General features: G+C 32.3%; 1 protein-coding gene across 1 annotated transcript in view; it reads left to right on the top strand.

Moving 5' to 3' along the window:
* Nucleotides 1-702: 702 nt before the first annotated feature.
* LOC145312281 (protein roadkill-like) overlaps nucleotides 703-23,060 on the top strand; it is a 44,186-nt gene continuing 21,828 nt past the window's right edge. Inside the window, exon 1 of the mRNA XM_080151522.1 lies at nucleotides 703-777. The gene's annotated coding sequence lies outside the window, so the exon portion shown is untranslated. The remainder of the gene's footprint in view (nucleotides 778-23,060) is intronic.

Genomic DNA, 23,060 nt, shown 5'->3' with positions numbered 1-23,060 from the left:
AGAAAGGGTAATATTGTACATTATTATTGGGGATGTACATCAATTTAATGGCCATTGTCTTATACCTTTAGAATAGTTGCTTGTGTCTTTGTGCTCTTTGATGTGTATAAGTGTGTATTTTGCACGGAGGGAGGGGACATTGGACTGTAAATTATAATGATATTGGTTGGTCTAATTTTGCTGTAAAACATTAATTTTAATCTACATAAGGAGTATTTTGGGTATCATCATTGGGGATTTACATAAATTTAACGGCCATTGTCTTATCCCCTAAGATCCCTGACATTTTAAACTAAAATTATGGAACAAAAGGTTCATGCACTAAATCGTTGCCGAAATTTCAACCCAATTCACGTTTTTTTTTGCAATAACGAAATTACTCACACGCACTCACAAATACACACATACACACACACCTACACATACACACAAACACACATACACACACACACACACACACATAAATGTGTGAGTTGCCTTCTAATTTAATAATATTAAAGTGATTATTAATAATTTAGAAATGACCTAAATACTTGAAATATTCTAACTTGCTAGTTAAATTTAATCATTTCACATTACACATACATTTAATTAAAGCTACGTTTTAATTATAGATATTTTCTGAGATTTAAACCAAATTAAGACATCAAATAATCGATTTCTAGATCTCATTTAAAAAATATAAAAAAAATGTTAAATTTCAGATTTAAAAATGTAATTGAACCAGTGAAAATTTAGAGCGATAGTAGCCATCAAGCTGAGTGAATATTTTACCAGGTATGTTATATATTATACTAGCAGCTGCGCCCCTGGCATCTAGAGGCTTTTTTTCTAGGAAAATTAAGAGCCTTAAACCATCCCAAGACTTAAATAAGAACATACAATATCCTAAAAACCAACACCTGACCAAAGTAAAACATTTCCATAAAATTCACCAGTTCGAAATCTTAATCTACAAACAAAAAAATTATAGAAAGGTTATAGTTTAATTTTATATTGATTTCATATAAAAAAAACTAAAAGTCATCATTTATTAAGAACTGCCTTTAATACAATGATATACATGATTTTTTATTATAGCTAGGAAACGGTTCTTATCCAGCGAATATTAATCGGTTTCGAAACCATACTGAAAAGTATTTTTTTTTTATGTTTTATCTACCGTGATATCTTATTGTGAGGTCAGACAAGGTTTTATATAAAACTTAAAAGATTTACATTGCTTTCAATATAAAAAATGCTTGTGCATGACATTTCAATTTGGTTTTGCTTCTTTCTAGTTTTGTACATGACATCAACAATGTTTTCCTTATTATTTCCAGTTAAATAAGAATAATATATATTGTATTAACTAAAATAATTTTTAAAATATTTATGTTTATATTAAGCACTCTTATTGTTAAGTATTTGGATTTTGTGGTTATATTTATATATTTTTTTTATAAATAGAATAGTTTGTCATGAAGTTCATTAAGTTCTTAAAACTGTATTATTTCCAGGGATCTAATGGGATAAGAAAATAGTCGATAATTGATGTCCATCCCCATGTGCATGATACACATAATTACCCTTTTTGTAAATAGCAATATGAAACGTGTGGACACCTAACTTAATGAACAAACCAATCAAAATTCAACGAAAGTCCCCAAAGTTGTTAGGACAAGGAATATAAAGTGTTATTATAAAACTGTGGATACTAGAGAAATAAACAGCACATTTTCCCCTCCATGTTTTTTTTTTAAATATAAATTTTGCATGCAATAAAAATCTGAAATAATTTGCCATGTAAAACTAAAGTTACCACAAGTAATAATAACAAAGCAAACAAAAAAGTTTCCACATTAATTACCGGTCACATATACTTTATAGTCCATAAATATACACAAGGTTTAAATGTACAAGCGCTAATAACCATTAAAAACTGCTTGCAGAGTTGATATAGTTTCAAAATCTCATTGTGTTGTACATTTTAGTAAATATACCCTTTTTAAATTATCTGTAGTTATTTGTACAGAATATATGCTGTACAGTCCAGACCCTGGGTTCGCCTGTCACCCAATTACCTCGCGTACTGATTAACTTAAAACCTCTTGTTTCAATTTAATCTGAAACTGTTAACTGAACTTATTTCTCAAATAATTAAAGTAAAGGGATTAAATAAGTATATGTTTGTCGACGGGTTGGCTGTCGGGTATATTAAAACAGCCCAGTTGCTACAAAATAGTAAAAAGCAATTTGCTAGCAGACGAAAAAGGTTTCCATTACTGGATCCAGGGAGTGCAAGATTCAATAAAAGTCCCCAAAGTATTTAAGAAGAGCTAGTTTTCTCAACCCCTCCATCCCTGCATTTTTTATATTGTGAATTTAAAGCCAAAACTAAGATTATTAAATTAATTTGTAGATTTGTTGTAGCGTGTAAAAGGAAGCATTTTTTTGTTTAGTTTCCATCAACTTTAAACATCTTGAACATGACTATAAAACACAAGAGGTCTTTTTACAAAACTACAACACACAAAGCTTATAAAAACAGCGAATTTAAGATTGTAGTTTAACCTCTATTTGAATACAAGTGAATGCTATACTAGCCTTTTGAGGATTTGTTAACAACAGTTTACAGATAATCTTGTTTATCTTTTGCTGAATTTTAAGGATTTTTTGTTGTTTTAAACGGACATTAAACACTGCACTTTAGTAAGCAAAAGATTTATTGTTTTTAGAGAATTCATTAAAAATTATCTAAAATTATTAACGATTATTATCATTTCCAGTATGGCTTTGAAACCGATTTATATCCGCTGGATTAGAACCGGTTCTCAATCATACTAAAAAATCATGTTTAGCATCAATCGTATAACCATAAATGAAAATTATAGAACTTAAACCAGTTTTGTTAGCCCGAGCGTTCGGCTCCTCGGGGCTTAATCTTGCATTTTAATATGCACGGAAAGCTGTCTATAATACAATGCGATAAATAGCTATTTAGCTTTTATTCAATAATTATTTCTATTATAAAACTTACTGAAGCAAACATTATTATTATGCTTTATAATTTATCAAGATTTTAATCAAACTTAGAACAACAAAATTAAAACAGAAATTGCAAGTCACAATTACGTAAAAATTAATATAATGTTTTAGAATAGTTTTTTATAGTATCGTTTAAAAGACAGCTAAATCAAAAAATATTAGATGAAAACCAGTCCTGAGGGTCCAATGGTCCGGTGTAACAAAAATGGTATTAATTTTTAAATTTAAAAAAAAAATCATGGAAAATTGTCTGTCATACGATGCTATACATGATTTTTCAGTATGGCTGAGAACCGGTTCTAATCTAGCGGATATTAATCGGTTTCGAAGCTGTACCGGAAAAATAATTATCATTTTTTCTGGTACTTTATTTCTTGAGAAAAAATATATATGTACACAATAAGTTGTGTACAAAATTTGAACCTCCTTTGGTGAGTCACCTTGGTGAGTCAAATGGATTTATTACTCCAAATTATAATGTACTCGAATAAAGTAAGAAATGTAGCAGGCTAAAATAAAGATAATCTCCCATCCACATCCTCCACTTTACTCAATCTCCTTCCTTCCCAATTGATTAACGAACTGACCAATAAGTGATGTCCATGTAAGCAACCTAGATTTTTTTCATGTCATAATATCCACGTATATTCTATCCTTATACTAAAGTAACAGGATGTCTGTGTGTCTGTGTATCTGTGTATCTGTGTGTCTGTGTGTCTGTACCGAAGGATCTCGCTAACCGATGAACCGATCAGGTTCTGCTTCACAGGGTAGCTTCTCATAGGTCACGGAAAGGTTTATAACTATTTTCTTGGGGGGTGGGACACCCTCCTCTCTCCTCCTCAAGTGCCCCTAGAGGCCTCTAGGGGCGTATGACGTATGACGTATGACGTCATAATGAAATCTATTGAGGGACTTTAATCATCTTCACTCTCATTCATTAGATCAAACCCCTGGAAAGTTAGATCTTGATTGGTTAATTCAAACTTTCCAAATTCATAGAAGGGGTAATTTTATTTACCATAATTGGGGCTCTACATATATTTATCCTTGATTGTCTTATCCCTTAAGATCCCTGGTGGTTGTGTTCTTAGTTAAAAGGATTTACTTGTTAAACATCAATTATTTCAAGGAGTTATTATTTTAGAGGTTAAAATAAAATGGTAATTGTTAAAAAAAATGGAAGCTTTTCTTAAATTAGTTCTTATTAATTTTAGGTTAGAATTTTCCTATCGCTTTCAAACTCGGCATGGTGATTCCTATATAAAATAGTCATGAATTTATATTCGGCTTGTTAAGTTAAGACACTCGACAAATATTATGTTCGTTTATCACACCTTCGGATTCTAGAGCTTCGCTTTTCAATTTTAGTTTTCATTATCGTATATTCCCTAAGTAAACATTTAAAGAGACTTACCTAAGGAAGTCGTAAAAGTTCAAACAAAAAGGCCTCATATATTCAAGTAGCCAGAGGTGGATACTTAAAACTTTGTCGACAACTTGAAGTCTTGATAGGTTTCGTGATTATATATGTTATGGGAAAAAAATCATTCTTAAAACAATTGTCTTAAAGTCTAGGTCTTCGAAGACAACACTTTAACAGGTGGGTTGAAGACAGGGCTTAAAGTGTGTTTATGTTACATGAAAGAGTGTGTGTAAGTGTAAGTTCAGGATAGCAAACAAGTAATTTTAGATATTTAAAAAAAAAAAATATCGGTCGTCCACTTAAAAGGTGTATTACAAAAATTACTTCACTTGATATCAAATAAATCTAATTGCCTACATGAAAGTAATTTAGAGTCACCTTAATAAAACAACTCCTTTCCATCCTAAGTGCCCATCAAAACCTCGGGAATGGCAAAAATCATTCAAAACTAGCGCCGTTAATGGGTTAAGTACATGGCTACTTTATGCTATTTCAGGATATTTCCGCTGATTGTAAAATTAATAGGTATACTTTTATTATCAGTTGTTGTTTCCAAGGGAACAAAACTTTATTTTATTATCCGCTGAAAATTTTTTAATATACAATATGATACATATTTAATTTCTCAGATTTTCTTTTTAAAATAAATTTTAAAAAAATTGGAAAGAAAGTTGTTAACTCATGTTTAAAACAAGAGGGGAGGAGGGAAGGAGGGAGGGGTTATTTAAACGCAAAAATATGCAATTAACGATAAATTATACTAAATCACTAAACCTATTTAAAGACACTTCAATAGTGTCTTCAAGTGCTTTTAAGAAGAGGTAAAAATCTAACCTCGAGCCTTTGAAGACTAAGTCGTCGAACGTGTCTTCAAGTTTTTTTTAATGTTTTTAAGTATCCACCTCAGGGGTTAGGCAAATATTTATTGAAAAGCTGGGATAGGACAGTGGTTGATGCATTTAATACTACCCAAATGATGATAATAAATATTTTACCTAGTGTAGATTAAAATTATTGCTTCAAAAGTTTGAAATTACTAGTTTGGAAGCAACCAAAAAAATAACTTAAGTTTTAGAGCAAACGAATAACATCATGAGCTTATAAAACTTTTGGTGTCAGTATAATATTCAATCCAATGTGCCCTTCCCTTCCTGATAAAGAGTTACTTTTTGTTTATGTTAATGATATGCATCATTTGATTTTAACTTATGATAAACATTAATATGCAGTAGGCACCATACACAAGGGAGATGTGAGCTTAAACTTCAATTTTACCTAGCAATCGATATATTATTACTTGGTTGTTGCACCAGGTTTCCTTGTACTCTGATGAAGTGATGCTCGAATGTGGCTAAAATAAAGATATCATCTAGCCACCCCCTTTATCCCATGCCCTCACTTACTTCTGGATGTACAAACTGACCCATAAATGAGGTCCATATTAGCAAGTTGAATTGGCGAAAAAATTGCCCTTGTCAATATACCCTATATCCATTATTTCAACATGGAATACCAAGTTTATATTTCTAATGTCCAATTCAATAGATTAGATTTGGTAGGTGGTGCTATAACTTAAACTTTTTGTGATCACCAAACACTTCATCTTATTTTCATTATCTTAAAATGAGACTGCTGGCCCCTTGAGAAGGCTCTAACCCCACAATACTCTTCTATACTTTACTTAACCTAACCTTAATAAGCTACTCTACTTTTTATTCAAATTTGTGATTCAAATGCCATCCGAAGCAGATCTATTGTTAAAAAGTATTGCAGCTTATATTATGAAAGCATATGGGAATTATATGGAGGCTTAATTCGGCTAAAACTTTTCAAGTGACTAGACACGACTTAGGCCCGTGCTAAAAATCTGCACATCCCTACACTGAATATTTCAAATAGAAGTACAAGCATTGTTAATTTTCATGTCTACATAAACTTTTGATTGCAATAATGTATTTTACAAGAGATGTGAACATTTTTTTAACATTTGTATTCTTTCATGATCAAAGCTAAATATTTTTACTATCATTTCAAGACTAAAATAAATAATAGAGGGAGAACGAGCTATATGTAACCCTGTGCCGACTTTCTATTGGGTCTTTTAATATCATCCAATAGAGTTGGAAATATAAACATAGCCAATTAAGTCGCTACAAAAGAGAAGAAAGCTATTTGCTAACAGAAAAATAGTTTCCACCAATTGGGCCAGGTTGCTGTCTAGATTTCATGTCTATACTTATACATTTATTATTTCAAGAGAATAGATGCCAAAAGGACCTGCGCAAATTTTCAGGTTTGGTCCAAAAATGTCTCATTAGTTAGCTTAGGGAAGGGTTGAAGATTGATTAAATATTTAACGGGAGAGAGAGGAGACATTGGGCTCTAAATTACACTGGAAAGTATATCAATTTATTGTCGATTATCTTATCCTTTGTCCTTTGTCCCTGAATATTTACATAACATTCTGTTTCCGTTTTTAACAATATAATAATGTTTGTTGAACATAAATATATATTTTACAACTTGGTGTTTCCCTAAAAGTGCCTTGTTGAGCACTGAAGCCCCTCCCCCAAGTTATCTTGATTTTTAAAATAAGGTTAGGAGGGGGGGGGGTGTTAATTCTCAGTATGTTTCTTTATTACTTTTTGTCAGGTTAGGTTAAGTTATATTGGGTAGCGTGGCAGGGTCAGGACAGCGGGGGTATTGCCTTAGAGGTTAGGTATAGGTAAACCCTCCCCCCCATTACTTTCAATATATTAAAAATAATAATGGGGGGGGGGGGGGTTTAATTCTCAATATGCACTTGAGGGAAAGCACCTACAATTTTTATTAGATTTTACACATATTCTGATTTAAATCTTTTGTCGGGTATAGAAAACTGCAAAACTTTTCGGGTATAGTCTCTCTCGTGGCAACGCACCTTAAGGGGCGATTCTTCGTATTTTCATAGTAGCATTAATCCTATTTCTAGATCCGTAGGGAGGCTGAAACCCTGCGGGGCCAATTGCCTAATCCCGCGGGGAAATCATCTAACCCAATATAACCTAACCTAACATAAAATAACCTATGAAAAGCCATTTTAAGAATACGATTAATTGCCCCATCAGGAGCGTAGCCACGAAAGGGACAATTCCCAAATTTTCTTATATGTAGACTGATAACTTTAAGTGGAAAGAGTAATATTTAGTTATGTTGTCCGCAAGTACGTAAATATTATTATATACTCACGTTCTGACTAAAAACTTTGGGTACTTTGATAAAATCTGTATTAGATAATCTACACTTTTCAACCAATGATTTTAATCTACAGTGAAGGGGTAATTTTGATTATTACAAACGGACATCATATTCTTGTTAATTATCTTATCCCTTTAGGTCCCTTCTAAATTGCCTGTTGTCGATCCCTGGTTTGTTTACAAAAGGTTGTGAATTGTAGGTCAGTTGAATTTGAGTTGCCGATTGTGTACACATTTTCCTCAGTGTTTCCTCATCCTATCTTAATATTTACTACTAGCTAAAAAGCATCAAACTTCAAATTTAGATTTTTTTTTTAATTTGAAGCTTTTTTAGCTAGTAGTAAATATTGAGCTAGGATGAGGAAACACTCAGGAAACTGCGTACACATTCGGCAACTATTTTCAGTTCATCAAATTTGATGACCGAGAATCAGTACACTAAAACTGTACTCAAAATTTAAAAGTACACAGTGAAATAACCCCGAATTAGAACACAGTAATAGTGTCTGACTGATTATGACATAACAAAAAAAATTAGCCAATGAGAGGCCACTATAAATTTTACCATTGGTCAATAACGGCCTCTCATTGGCTAATTTTTTTTGTTACGTCATAATCAGTCAGACACTATTACTGTGTTCCCCGAATTACTGCTTCTAAATGTTGAATTTATATTTGGCACAAAATAGATTGAAAGCATCTTCAGGTGCAAATCTTATTCTAAATTCAAAAATAGCCTAAAGCCATCGTAGGACATTTTTGAAGCTTTTTAAAAAAAAAAGACATGAATCAATTAATTTCTTATAAAAATCTTGTTCGGACAAACTTTAAAGAAAAGGTTTAATAATTATTTATGTAGAACTCAAGAAAACAAAATGTATAAACACGTACAAATACAGACTGTTAATTGGACTGTCATCGTAATTTTACATTTAACACGTAATTCCGAACAAGGTTAATTTCTGCATTAAAATACAGGGATCTACAGGGATAAGAATATGGACAATAAATTTATGACAACACAAAACTACCCGTTCTGTAGATTACAATTAGTGGTTGAAACGATAGGCCAACACATCATCCTTATAATAAAGTAACAGGATGTGTTTATGTCTGTGTGTCTGTACCGAAGGATCTCGCAAACCACTAACCGAGCGGGTTCTCCTTAACAGGGTAGCTTCTCATAGGTCAAGGGAAGATTTATTTTGTGGGAGGGTACTACCAACCACCCTCCCAAGAGTAATCACAACAAAATCGAATTAAAAAAAATATTTGATAGACTTGAACGTGGCATAAAGAAGTATCGTAGAGACTTTAACAAACAAAAAAACATTTAAAGTGCCACTAGAGGCCTCTAGGGACGTAGCCGCTAATACACTGTAAAACAATGGGGACTAGTGTAATATACAGTCCAATGTCCCCTCCCTCCCTGATAGAAATTATAGTTTAAGGAAAAAGGAATCAGTACATTTTTTCAATTTTCCCATAGTAAAAGAATACGTGGTAAATATTTCTTAAGGTAAAAAACAGCTCTTCTCAAAAAAAATCATTAATTATTAAATAAACTGTCTATATATAGAAAACTAAAGGAGTAATCGTAGGACAGCCATTTTCGAGATTATATCTTACATACACACAGTCATCCTATTATTTAAAGTATTTACAACTCTCGCTATCCGGTCCCCAAAGTTCTATGTATTGTTTATGTATGTAATGAATAATTTATGACACATGCCCCAACCTTTTAATGGCATCAAAGCATCATAAAATTGTAAAAATATTTACGCTTAAAAGCATAGTTTTTAAACAATTTTCCTGTGTGTCTGAGTGTAGAGAAATATCTCGAAAACTGCTTCAGAATCATTGTTTTTTATATAAATGTTTCACAGGCTGTCTCTCTCTTTCCCTTTGACAGTAAAGCGTCGTATAGGTCCTGATAAGGTTTATAACGCTTTTATATAAGGTAGGTTTTCTTTTTGTCTGTTAAGATGTCGTTAACCCCTAAACGGATTGTGTTTTCAATTTTAGAGAATCTACACATATATCCTATAAAGATTTTCAAGATTTAAGTCCTGGGATGGTTTAAAGATATTTTACGGCTATATTCCCCTAGATACTAGGGACACAAACTAATCCTGAAGTAACAGGATGACAGTGCAAAGCGAACGATATCGCTTACTAATACGGTTCTCCTCAACAGTAGAGCTCCTTTTTGGTAAAGGAAAGATTTGAAAACTCTATTTAATATCATGCAAACCATTAAACCTATTAAATTCTCTATGGAAACTTTACATATGTCCCGAATTAGTTTTGAATTTTTGGATGGTATTAGGCTATTTTACTGCATTCTCTCTTCTCCCAGATACTAGGGCCGAAGCATTAACATGAAATACACATCTTATCCAAATGTATAATTTATAAATCTAATTTCTAAGAATTACTTCTCAGCGAACAATACTCTTTTAATCGATATATTATGAATTGGATGTTGCACCAGATTTTTATGTACTATGATACAAGTAATGTTCGCAGCTGGCTACAATAATTATACCCCACATCCACCCTATCATCTCCCCTCCTAATGGATGAACGTACTGACCAATAAATGGGATCCATATTAGCAACCTAAATTGAGAACAAATTTTCCCCTGTCAATATATCCAATTATCCATATATTATATCCATTATTATACATCGGAAGTGGTTGGCTAGTAATTATAAGGTTGGAATGTTGTGTACCACTGCACTGCAAAAATTTTTGCACGTGTCATAATCAAGAACAAATATTACGTTGCAGTGCAGTTTAAGGTATATTTTAACAAGAAAAAAAACAGGGATTTGAAGGTTCGAGATAAATTTATGTACACTTTCAATTATGATAAACAAAATTACCCCATTATGTAGATAATTAGCTAATGAATGAAAGATATTGTTTTTATAAAGAGTGTTGAGAAAAAAAAACAATCGCTTCACTTTTTTTAATGTAAACCTTACAGTTTTGGTCCAAAACTAATAAAAAATGACCCAATTCATGCTCAAGCAATGACGATAAGACAATAATATTGACCTTTGAATTTACTTACCTATCCAGAGCACTACGAGTTCCCTTTATGTGTTCTTTATATATTAGGTTTTATAAAAGGATTATTAATATAGTATTGTAAGGGATTTTAAATGGATGATAAAATGATCTCAATCACCAATTCTGTAAATTGTTTTTTTTTTATGTAAAACTGTAAAAAATAGTTTAATAGCAGCTGCAAGCTTTTGTTAAAAGTACGAATCATCAAATTGGTTCTTCGTTTTCATTCCAATTGTTTTATTGTATTTTGCAAATAAAATATTAAAACATGATAAAATCAAAATGTATAATTTATAGATCTTTTGTCCAAAAACTTGGGATATTTACTACAATTTTTGAAAATTATTAAATCTCATGCAAAAAAAAGTCAATTGATTTTTTAATATTTTCATTTAAAAATAGCCTTAAATAGATTATGATGTCATACGATAGAATAACTAATGAGAGGCCAGCATCAATTTTACCATTGGTCAATTACAGTGTATGCTGGCCTCTCATTGGCTATTCTATCGTATGACGTCATAATCTGTGGAGGGACTTTAATCATCTTCTAATCAGAGATCTAAAGGGATAAGTCAATGGACGATAAATTTATTTAAATCTTAAATGATGATTAAACAATTTCTTTATATATTCACTTCTGTTTGTTTATAGTACTTAGTCTAACCACCAAACTGGGTTAAAAAACTTTGGGTACCGGTGTAATTAACATGCCAATGTCCCCTTCCTTAACTAAGTCTTAAAGAAATTTCTAAAACTTGGAAGATTTTTACAATTTTGTAAAACATGAATTTGTCGCATTTGAATTTGAAATTGTGAATTTTAATGAGAGTCAAAGTGTCAATCAAAAGTAAAGTTAGATTCAGTTTTTAAATATTTTTTCTTTTATTTTTTGTGGCTTGTAAGACGACCTTCTTCGGATACAGCTGCAGTTTGAAAAATGCTTTTACTCAGTTTTATCTTTGGACTTTCGTCAGCCCTCCCTTACCTATTTTGATTGTAATTAGAATATATACTTTTAGCCCTTGCCAAAACTATTTAAAAATCAAATTCCACGTTTTTAAAAGCGAAGCTTTTCTATAACTAGGGTCGGTCCGTCCGTCCGTCACAGAGAGTTAGCTCTTTTCGTTAATTTAAACAGGTTAGAATTGTCCTATCGATTCCAAACTTTGCATGATGATTCCTATAGTAGTTAGGTACAATTTAGAAAGCGTAGCAACAAACAATACCAGAATGTCCGTACGTCCATTTTAAACATGTCGATTTTTAACTTTTTTGACAACAAATTTTTGTATGTAAAAATTATCCGATTTTTCTATTTTTTTTAAATCTGATTCCTATTACAACAAGGTACAATGTTATAAGCGAAGTATATCTATAAACAAGTTTCAAAAATGTAAGTATGTCCTTAAACAATATCATCTATTTATGCAGTATTGCAACAAATTTTCTTAAAATATTGTTTGTACTGATGCATTAATATTCTGCCAATTCAGTTCTGACAATCTACAAGTGTTAATGTTCGTTTGTCCTTCCATTTCAGAGCTTCGCTTTTATAGATGTTGTCATCCTTGTTGATTAGTAGAGGTGGCAATAGTATTGTACACCAAATTATCGTCTATTGTCTTATCCCTTAAGATCCCTAAGAATTTGAAACTAAAAAATATTTTTAAAACTCATTCTTTGTCTCTATTTCTATGACTCTGTGATAATAAAATTCATTGACCTTGCAGGGATCTTAAGGGATAAGACATTAGACGATAAATTTTATATATGTACAGTGTACACCCACAATGATAATAAACAAGATTATGTCTTCTGTAGAAATACTTATTGGTTTGAAAATTTTGAACTAATCTAGCTAATTCCAACAGTATCCAAAGTTTTTACCCAACGTGCCGATTACGTGGTTATAAAACTTTGGGTACCAGTGTAATTTACAGTTCAATGTCCCCTTCCCTCCCTGTTGACCTTGACTTTACATAAAGTGCACAAAATTTTGCTAAATATTTGAGACAACAATGTTTATAAATTGCAAACAAATTTTTATTATTTTATTTTGAATTCATCGGGGAGGGACGGGACATAAGGTCGTTTCTTACACTCTTTCCCAAAGTATTATAATAACGTTTTCTCATTCAACTTGGGAACTTCTATTGAATTTTAATCGTATGGTTCATTAAGTTGAGTGTCCAAACGTTGAAACATCTAATTGTATTTTACACAAGGGGTAAATTTGTGAATTATCATTGGGGATGTACTACTATTTATCTGACTTGTCTTTTCCCTTTAGATCCCTGAAATTCATACTATGAAATAAATTTAGTCCGAGTAAAAATTATCATTTAAATTATTTTTAATCCAAGAACTGAAAACACTTTCTCTCATTTGTTGGTCTAAATCATTTTTTGAGACTTTTATTATTACTTTATAATGGTACTAGCGGCTACGCCCCCCAAGAGGCCTCTAGGGGCACTTGAGGAGAAGGGAATCGAATTTGATAACCCAATATTATATTTTAGATTTTAAAAGAAAAAGTAAAAAAAAATTTGGTGGGGTGGAAATTTTTTTTTCGTGGGGGGGTGTGCCGGTGCCCCCCTTATTTTTTATTTTAGTTAAAAAAAATTATTTTTTTGGGGGGGGGGGTATTTTTCATTTTTTGGAAGGTTTGGGGTGTCCCAACCTCCAAGATAGTAGTTATAAACCCAGGACCTATGATAAGCTACTCTGTTAAGGAGAACCCGATCGGTTCAGCGGTTAGCGAGATCCTCCGGTACAGACACACAAACACATAGACAAAAAGACATCCTGCTACTTTAGTATAAAGGATTTACGATTTTAATTATTACAGATTTTTAAATTTGACATAGGTTATCATTTAGTAAAGCCTTCTTGTATAAAAAAAACAGATGATTTAAAATACATAATTTGTCAAAATCAATTTTAAGACAAAACAAAAGGTTGATGAGTTAATATGAAAAATGATAGTTGTTGTTTTCAAACAGTTTTTTTTTCAGGGAGTGAGGAGATAGTTGACTAAAATTTATGCTGAATCTAAAAGTTTTATCAATATAACCTCTCATTTGATGATTTTTAAGTGTCCTTAAATTTTCTACGAATACATTTAATCTATGGAGATAGGATGATTTTGGTAATCATAATTATTGGGGATGTAGATCAATTTATCCTTCAATATCTTATCCCTTGTGATTCCTGGATTTGTCGTCAACGGTTTATTCTGTACAGACACAATGTTATTCACGGCTCACAGAGTTTCCCAGAGAAAGGGAAGAAGTAAAATTTTAATCTTAAAAAAATTAACAATATTAATAACTTTATTTTTACCGATATGGTTCTTCTTTTTATATCTTTCTTGGAGGTTTATAGCTATTAATATGGCTGGTATATTCCTCTACTGTTGTTCTATTGGATGATTTAGAGAGTATGCCTCTAGAGTATCTCTATTTTCCCCTTTAATTTTAAATTTTATCAAAAAATAGGTATAAGGTTTATAGTGCATGATAGAAACTATGAAAATAAGCAACAAATTTATCTTAAACTTATTCATTGCTTTATGCCTGGAAAAGTTTTACATTGCATCAGTTTAAAAGAAAGAAAAACTAAGTTTTAAATATGAGATGACATTTTCATATCTGTGGACACTTTGAACAGGGTTTGGCACACGCAAGATTGCAGGGCTAGGCAGGGGATGCGAATGGAAGACTTTAGATAATAAATTGATGTACATAAACATAATGATAATAAACTAAATTTCCCCTTTTTAGAATACAATTTTTAATTTTAATTTTAGTCACTGCTAGTTTGGAACCAATTAATCAATATTCAAGAAAAGTACGTTTTTAAGCCGACGATTAAGCCGTTGCCGTTGAAATTTATAATCCAATATCTTCTCTTACTCTATGACAGCTGCAGTTGCGGCTTTTTAAAAAGATCTGCGACTGAAGGGTATAAGAACAAATATCTTCTGCAAACCACAACTCAATATTTTTCTTTATCAAATAACAAAACAATAATTTAATTTTTAATTATAATTAATTTGATTTATTTTCAAATTCTTTGGTTAAGATTTGGTTTCTTTCAATTTTGTTATCAAATTAATTAAGTTTATTTATTTTTTATTTTTTAGGTATGTCTTTTTTCTCTTGGAGGCTGGATGTATTTATCAGTTTTATGAAATAACTGTTTTTGCAGGGATCTAAAGGGATAAGCCGATAAGTTGATCCCGAATGATGAGAAACAAAATTACCCCTTCAATTAAAAGTTGAAACATGATACGTTTAATGAATAAACTAATCAAAATTTAATAAAATTCCCCTAAATAAGAAAAAGTGATAATAAAACTTTCGGAATTAATTTAATAAACAGCCCAATATCCCCTCCCTTCAAGAGCTTTGGTCTGCCTGTTAGAAAAATTAAATTAATTTTGTTTAAGTGTAATGTACAAAAGAATTAATTTTAAAATTGGGGTTGTATATAGATTTATCGTCCATTGTCTTGTACCCCAAGATCCGTGATGATAAACCTGCTCCATATAATCTTCTTAAAGCTAAATGTACTAGTGTGAAGTATAAAGCAAGGAGGAAGGGGACATTGGACTGTTTTTTACACTAGTACCCAAAAGTTTTCTTATTCGTTGGTTTAACAACCTTAGGGGACTTTTAATGAATTTGGATTGGTTGGTTCATTTAGTTGAGTGCCGAAACGTTTTAACCACTGATTGTAATCTTCAAATGGGTAGTTTATAGGCCATTGTCTTATCCCTTCTGATCCCTGAGTGTAAAGAGAATCAGACACAGTTAATTAAGTTTTATATGGATTAAAGTAGGTTCCTTGCCTGTAACAGCAGTGCTAAACTTTTATAATAACTACAGTGTTACTTTATATTTATACTAACGGCTGCGCCCTTAGCATCTATTGTTTCTGATTTGAATAGCTTAGAAAAGAGCAAAATAGCCTAAAACCATCTAGGTACCTATAAGAAGCGTCCATAAAATAAATACCTTGATCATAGACGTTCAAGGGGGGGGGTAATGGAGCGATTACCCCCCCAAAAAATTTTTTCATTTTACCCCCTCCATTTAAAATTTACCCCTACCCTGGGGTGCCGTAGGCACCCCCAACCATTTAGGAGGGGGTATTTACCCCCCAAACAATTTTGGGGGGGTAAATACTCCCCCCAAAATAAAAAAATCTCTAATAAAAAGAAATTTTGCGCGCTTCGCGCGCATTTTTAATACTATATATTTCATAAAATTTAAATTACCCCCCCCCAAAACTTTTACCCCGGGGGTAAATTTTGGGGGGGTAAACTAAATTTACCCCTGCCAACAGATTTCAGGGGGGGTAATTACCCCCCCCCCCAAGCAAATTTTACCGCCCCAAAGACGAATTACCCCCTCCTTAAAATATTTTTCCCCCTTCCTCAGTTCAGTAGTTATCGAAATCTTAAGCAACAGACAAAAAACTTCATTGGGTTTTTATCATTGATAAAAAAAAACATATTAATATAATATATGTATATACAGACAACTACCTCCCTTTCTTTTTCGTCTGCTTTTTCGTCTGCTTCTAAATTATATTTTTCTACCTGGCTGTGTTAATGTAAGCGACACCATTGGTTGATTTTCAATGACCCAATAGAAAGTTTGCACAGGGTTAACCCTTTATCCCTCTAGTGTTTTGCTCTAACGATAAAAAGAAGAATTGGAAGTTGGGGAGTTTATCTTGATATAAATATAGCTTTACGTTTATACGTTTATTATGTACTTACTTACATGGATGGAGGGAACATTAAACTCTAAATTTGACTTGTACCTGATGTTTTATAAACATGTTTTTCTCATGTGTTGACTTAAAACTTTTAGCACAACAATAATATTGTACAGAAAGGGTAATTTTGTTTATCAAAGTGGAAATGTTCCTCATTTTTGATCCATGAATTGCTGACTTGCTTTGTATCCTTATACTAAAGTAACAGGATGTCTGTGTGTCTGTGTATCTGCGTATCTGTGTGTCTGTACCGAAGGATCTCGCTAACCGCTGAACCGATTGGGTTCTCCTTAACAGGGTAGATTGTCATATGTCCCGGAAAGGTTTTTAACTATTTTGGTGGAGGGTACCACCACCCTCCTTAGAGAAATCACAATAAAATCGAAAAAAAATTAAATATTTCCGCCGCATAGTGTAACTAGTGTAGTCTCGCTGCGTAGACGCGTGAATTTAACAATTGATAACATAGACAAGTTATTTCTCAAATTAGATATTTAAAATAAAAAAAACATTTAAAGGCCACTAGAGGCCTATAGGGGCGTAGCCGCTAGTCATGAGTAAAGTACTAACTAATAAACAACGAGGACAATAGTATAAACCTAAATTGTTGTACACAATTTCCCTTGACAATCTATCCATGTGTATCCTATATCCATTGTTTTACAGCTAGGTGCAGGGGTAGCTATTTTAACAATCAATTCTACAAAAAAAATCACGAAACCTTTGAAGTATGTGGAGGTATTTTTTGTTTTTTTTTATGTAATTGAAGAGGGTTGGGTAAGAAGGGGAGGAAAAGGGGAAGGAGGTTGTGGGAAAATGTTCCTTTAAAATTGTTTGTCAGAATATCATTCCCTTTTCCCTGGCTAGGTGATTGTCACTGATTTTGATTTTCACGGTATGAAAAGGATTATCCTACTTTATTAATGACTCAGAGCAACAATATCACACGAGGATTACAAAGTAAAAAGACTGTTCATCTCAAAATTTTCATACTTTTTCCAGTATGGCTACGAAACCGATGTATACCTGCAGGATTAGAATCATTTAAACAGATAGTTTTACACGAATATCAAAATGAAATCAAAAATTTAAAACCAGTTTTCTTTTAATCCAGGACATTCAGCCCATCGGGTCTAACAAAACTTGCTCTAATCGCATACTTTTTCAATTTAGTATCCACGGAAAGCTGTATATAATACGATGCGATAAATAACAATTGATCACTTCAAAATTGAATCTCCCCCCCCCCCTCCCCCCAGAATCTAAAGGAGGGACATCAGTTAGATAGCCTAAAACCATTCAGAGACTTATGTAAAGCTTTCCCAAAATGGTTAATCCAATTGGTACACTGGTTAGCTATATCTAAATAGACAAACAAAAAACTTCATATAATGTGATTTAATAGAATAATTATTATACTATGTATTATCTTATAGACTTTGGGTTCTTTCATTAAATTTGATTGGTTCATTCAATTTAGCGACCAATATGCAAATCTACACAAGGGGTAGTTTTGTTCATTATCATTTGGAATGTATTTTGTCTTATCCAATTAAATTTCTTAAAACATATACATAACTTTAAAAATTCTCTGAACCGTACAGTCCTTTTATAAAGGGCGTATACACTTTAATAAACTGTTAAAATTAAGCAACCATTTGAAAATGCATTTATTAGAAAAGCGTGTTTTAACAAACACTTTGGAAACAGATAAAAACCTATCATACTAACTCCAAAAATCAATATTTTAATATTTTATTTAAGGCATATTTTTGAAAGATTAAAAAATGTTAAATAATTTGACTTTGATTGATAATACCAATTTAAAAAGTAAAGGAAAAATTGTGTTAAATGTGTTGCGGGAAATAAAGCATAAAACCTGCTTGACGTCGCGTATGACCCTAGAGATTTATAAATACATAATTTCGTTTGCTTATAAAGTTTATGTACTTGTAAACGGAAGGGCTAGTTTTGTTTACAAAATTGGGGATGTACATTAATGGTAAGATCTGCATGATCTTTCAAGACCCATATTTAGGACAAGTTAGATTTATTTCCTCTGGATGCAGGGTGGAAGGATACGTTGGGCTGTTTATTACACTAGTTTCCAAAGTTTTATAATAAAGTTTTCTTATTCATTAGCTTAACATCTTAGGGTACTTTTGTTAAATTTTATTGGTTGGTTCATTAAGTTGAGTGTCTAAACATTTCAATCACTGTAATCTACAATATAATATAATTTGTTTATCATCATTGAGGATGTATATAAATTTATCAGTCTTATCCCTTTAGATACCTGACTAATAACCCTTTAATGACCTGTAGAAGGAAGAATATGACAAGAACACAACAATTGCGTGGGGCGCGTGGGTGGAGAACACAACAAAACAAGGATGACAACATCCATAAAAGCATAGCTCTGAAACGATAGGACACACGGACATTAACACTTGTATAGTGTCAGAACTGAATAATCAGAATATAAATGAATAAGAGTCAAAGCAAAATTGTGAGTAAATTTGTTGAAAAACTTCTTGATACAGGATAATGTTTATGGACATACTTACATTTTTAGGACTTGATTATAGAGTTGCTTTGCTTATAATATTGCACTTTGTTGTCCCATGAATCAGTAAAACAAAAATCAGAACATTCAGATATTTAGATCACATAAAAATTTTGTTAAAAAAGTAAAAAATCAACATGTTTAAAATGGACGTACGGACATTCTGGTAATGATTATAGAGTTGCTACGCTTTCTAAATCATACCTAACTAATACATGAATCACCATGCAAAGTTTGAAATCGATAGGACAATTCTAACATGCCAAAATTAACGAAAAAAGCTATCTGTCTCAGACGTACGGACGGACAGACGTACGGACCGACCCTAATTATAGAAAAGCTTCGCTTTTAAAAATGTGGAGTCACTTATACAATACACAGGGAGGGAGGGGAAATTGCACTGTAAATTTTACTGGTGCCAAAATTTTCATTAACACTTTCTCTTATTTGTTTGATCAAAAAGTTTGGTGTTTTGATTGGGTCTTATCATCATTAAGGAGCACAATCCTTATACTAAAGTAACAGGATGTTTGTCTGTCTGTGTGTCTGTACCGAAGGATCTCGCTAACCGCTGAACCGATAGGGTTCTTCTTTACAGGGTAGCTTCTCATAGGTCCTGGGAAGGTTTATAACTATTTTCTTGGGGGGTGGGACACCCCCAACCTCCCAAAAATGAAAAATACCCCCCCCCCCCAAAAAAAAAAATTTACTCAAATTAAAACAGTTGGGTCTACTACCCCCCCCCCGGGCCCCCCCACAAAAAAAAAACCAATCTTAAATACGAAAAATTTGTTTCATCAAACCTCTTGGGGCAAAGCCCCTAGAGGCTAGGGGCGAAGCCGCTAGTTAACTATGAAACATCAATGGCGATCGGACCATATTTTTGGTGTTTATGTTCCGATTTTCAAAATTTTTGCAGTTATAGATATCAAAATCAAATTTCCTGTCGTTTAAACAAAACAAACATGACAGTCAGACATCTTTATTGGAACTTTATTGTGTTTATATAAATATACTTTAAAATATAGGAGTAATTCATTAATTTACTTCGGATCCAACTTAAGATTATATACATTTTTGTAAAGTATAACCTGCTAAACATTTTTAACATACCCTTAATTTTAGACAAGAAGATTGATTATAACAACAAGAAATACATTTTTAACTATTTAACTTGTGTGAACATTCAGGGGTCTTAGGGGATAAGACAATTGAAAATAAACCAATGTATATTATAAAGACATATTAGTATACTTTTCTTTAGCAACTGTAAAACAAAAAAATGTTTTCAGTTCTTAAATTTTCTTAATACATAACACCAAAAAGTGTATTAAAAAAACAAAAGTCTGAGTCATGGTAAAAAACGAAGTTGCGTGTTTTCACACTTAGCTTTTAAAAGGTTACTTTAGGTTGGGTTAGATTAAGTAAATGTTATTGATTGCCCCGCAGGGCTAGAGCCCCCCGCAGTTGCCAGAAATATGAGAAAAGATACTGTGAAAATACGACGAAACCCGCAAATTCGTTTTCTTTCTGGGATCCAAAAGTATTATTTACTTAAAGCACATAGTAATATAATAATTAATTGCTATTACCATGATTTGATAAAACACAAATAAACAACAAAAGAACAATGGCACGCAAAAATCGATATAATCATACTTGGAATTCGCAACAGATTTTTTTATACTCTGGTAAAGGGATTCTCGCAGCTGACTAAAATAACGCTCCCTCATCTACTCCTTTGCCCCATCCCCTGGCTTTACTAATAGATGAACGAACTGACCAATATATGAGCTCCATTTTTTCAACATAAATTGTCAACAATTTTCCTATGTTAATATATCCACTTATACTATATCCATTCGCGCAAATGAGATTTTAACATTTTTCAGCAAAAAAGTGTATTGATGCATTGACCAAGTTTAATTATTTTGTATTGGTTTTCATGCATTAGTGAAGTTGGCATGTGGAGTCTTGGATCAACTGCAGTTCACGGTAAAATATTCCTAGATGAATATTTCCAAAAATCTATGAATTTTAGAGGCTGCTAGCTGCCAAACGGCTGAACATACAGATCATACCCGCACACCATTTGTAGCGGCATAAGAAGGCCTACAAATAATCTGGGATAATATCCAAGATCCAATGATGCACAGGGAAAGCTTCACTGAAGAAAAAACGCGTAAAATAGGTCTTTTCGCGCATTTCTCAGCATTAAATAATAGACTTACCAAATAAAATATATTCCTATTTGTCTAAAATTTAAATATTTGGAAAAATTTAAATGTCTCTAAAATGCACCTTCTTTTTAATTTAAAACTTTATAGTATAAAATTGTGTATTATAAAAATATTTGCTCTCTTTATCATACATATAAAAGCAGTAAAAGTTTTCATATTCACAATATTATCTACTGTGTGCCAACTGCTAAACAGAAATAAGACTATAAATTAATGCTTTGTTTTTTAGATATGCTTTAAGTTTGTGCTAACCAAACTACTACAGTAGGAACTATTTTGTTTATCATCATTGAGTTTGTACATTATTTATCGTCCATTCTCTTATTCCTTAGTCCCTTGTGCTCAATCCGTTGAGAAAGCAGGGGGGGGGAGGGGGAGGGGAATGTTTTGTTATCAACTAACCAAAAATGGGATCCTACCAAAATATCCAAAAATATGACAAATTGCCTAAATTCTCAACATAGCTTTGTGCACCCTTTAATTATGTCTTGCATTTTGTATCATGTGGGTCCTGGGCTCGGCAGCTGAATAGTTTTATTATTTATCATGCAGGTCCTAGGATTGGCAGCTTTATAGGTTCATTTTGTATCTTGTAGGTCCTGGGCTCGGCAACTGTATTGTTTTATTTTGAACCAATTGGGTCCTGGGCTCGGCAAACCAAAGTTTTTAATAATCTATAGTCAACTACCACCAGAAAATGTATTGCCTACTAAGGATACCGGTGCCGAACCCTGCTCTCAAATTCCTGGTAGTGTGTAGGCAGTTTGGCCATGTTAAAATCTAAATATGGGCAGTGTAATGTGACATTTAAGAATGCAGGCTGCACCAAAAATAAGGGAATATTCCCTTAAAGTTCCTGGTTGAGAACAGAACCCCCCCTTAATTTTGAAAAAAATAATTTAATTAACTGGGTGGAGCGAAATTTTTCTTGGTTCATTTCTTTGGGTCAAGTTAGGTTTGATGTTATGGGAATTGTGCAGCCCTGCGATGTTTAGGGCAATCCGTAGGGGGTTAGGGTTAGGATAATACCCCTGCAATAAAATATATGCTTTGCTATTTTATCCTTAAGAAATTCATGCATTTCTTTTGAATGTTTTTTTAATTTTAAATGCTTAGCAAGCATCTTATATTGATAGGGGATAATGATGAACATATCAGCTTATACCAACAACAAAATTAATTCGGAAAAAATCAAGAAACCTATACTTGCTTTTCAGCTGTCGTTGGGGGGCAACACATCTTAAAAATGACGACCTCTTCATTTTCCCCCTAAATATTATTTTAGATTTATTTCGCTTGTTGGTTATACCTCATTCCTGTGAACATATAAAATATTAGAAGCTTTCTTTTAATACGAAAGGAATGATGATGAATTGCATAATATTTATATGAAAATAAAAAATTATATGATTAAAAACAGTTTTGTCAGTTCCCGAGTAACCGAAGTCCCGGGTCTAACAAAACAGGTATTAATTTTATGATTTCTATTTTATTTTTTGTAGAAAGTTGTCTTTAATACTAAGTTATACATGATCTTTCAATATGGATAAGAACCGGTTCTAATCCATATAAGCCATATAGTAAATTTATTATTTTTGGAGTCTGTGTTTATATCTACACAGATATGGGCACACAGTGAATCTATAAGCCTCATAGTTATCATAAAAATAAAGCAACACAATCATAACAAAAA

Source organism: Acartia tonsa, chromosome 2 (genome assembly GCF_053477335.1).
Source record: "Acartia tonsa isolate MP-2025a chromosome 2, ASM5347733v1, whole genome shotgun sequence".
Classification (NCBI taxonomy): domain Eukaryota; kingdom Metazoa; phylum Arthropoda; class Copepoda; order Calanoida; family Acartiidae; genus Acartia; species Acartia tonsa.
This window is presented reverse-complemented; position numbering and strand designations above follow the sequence as displayed.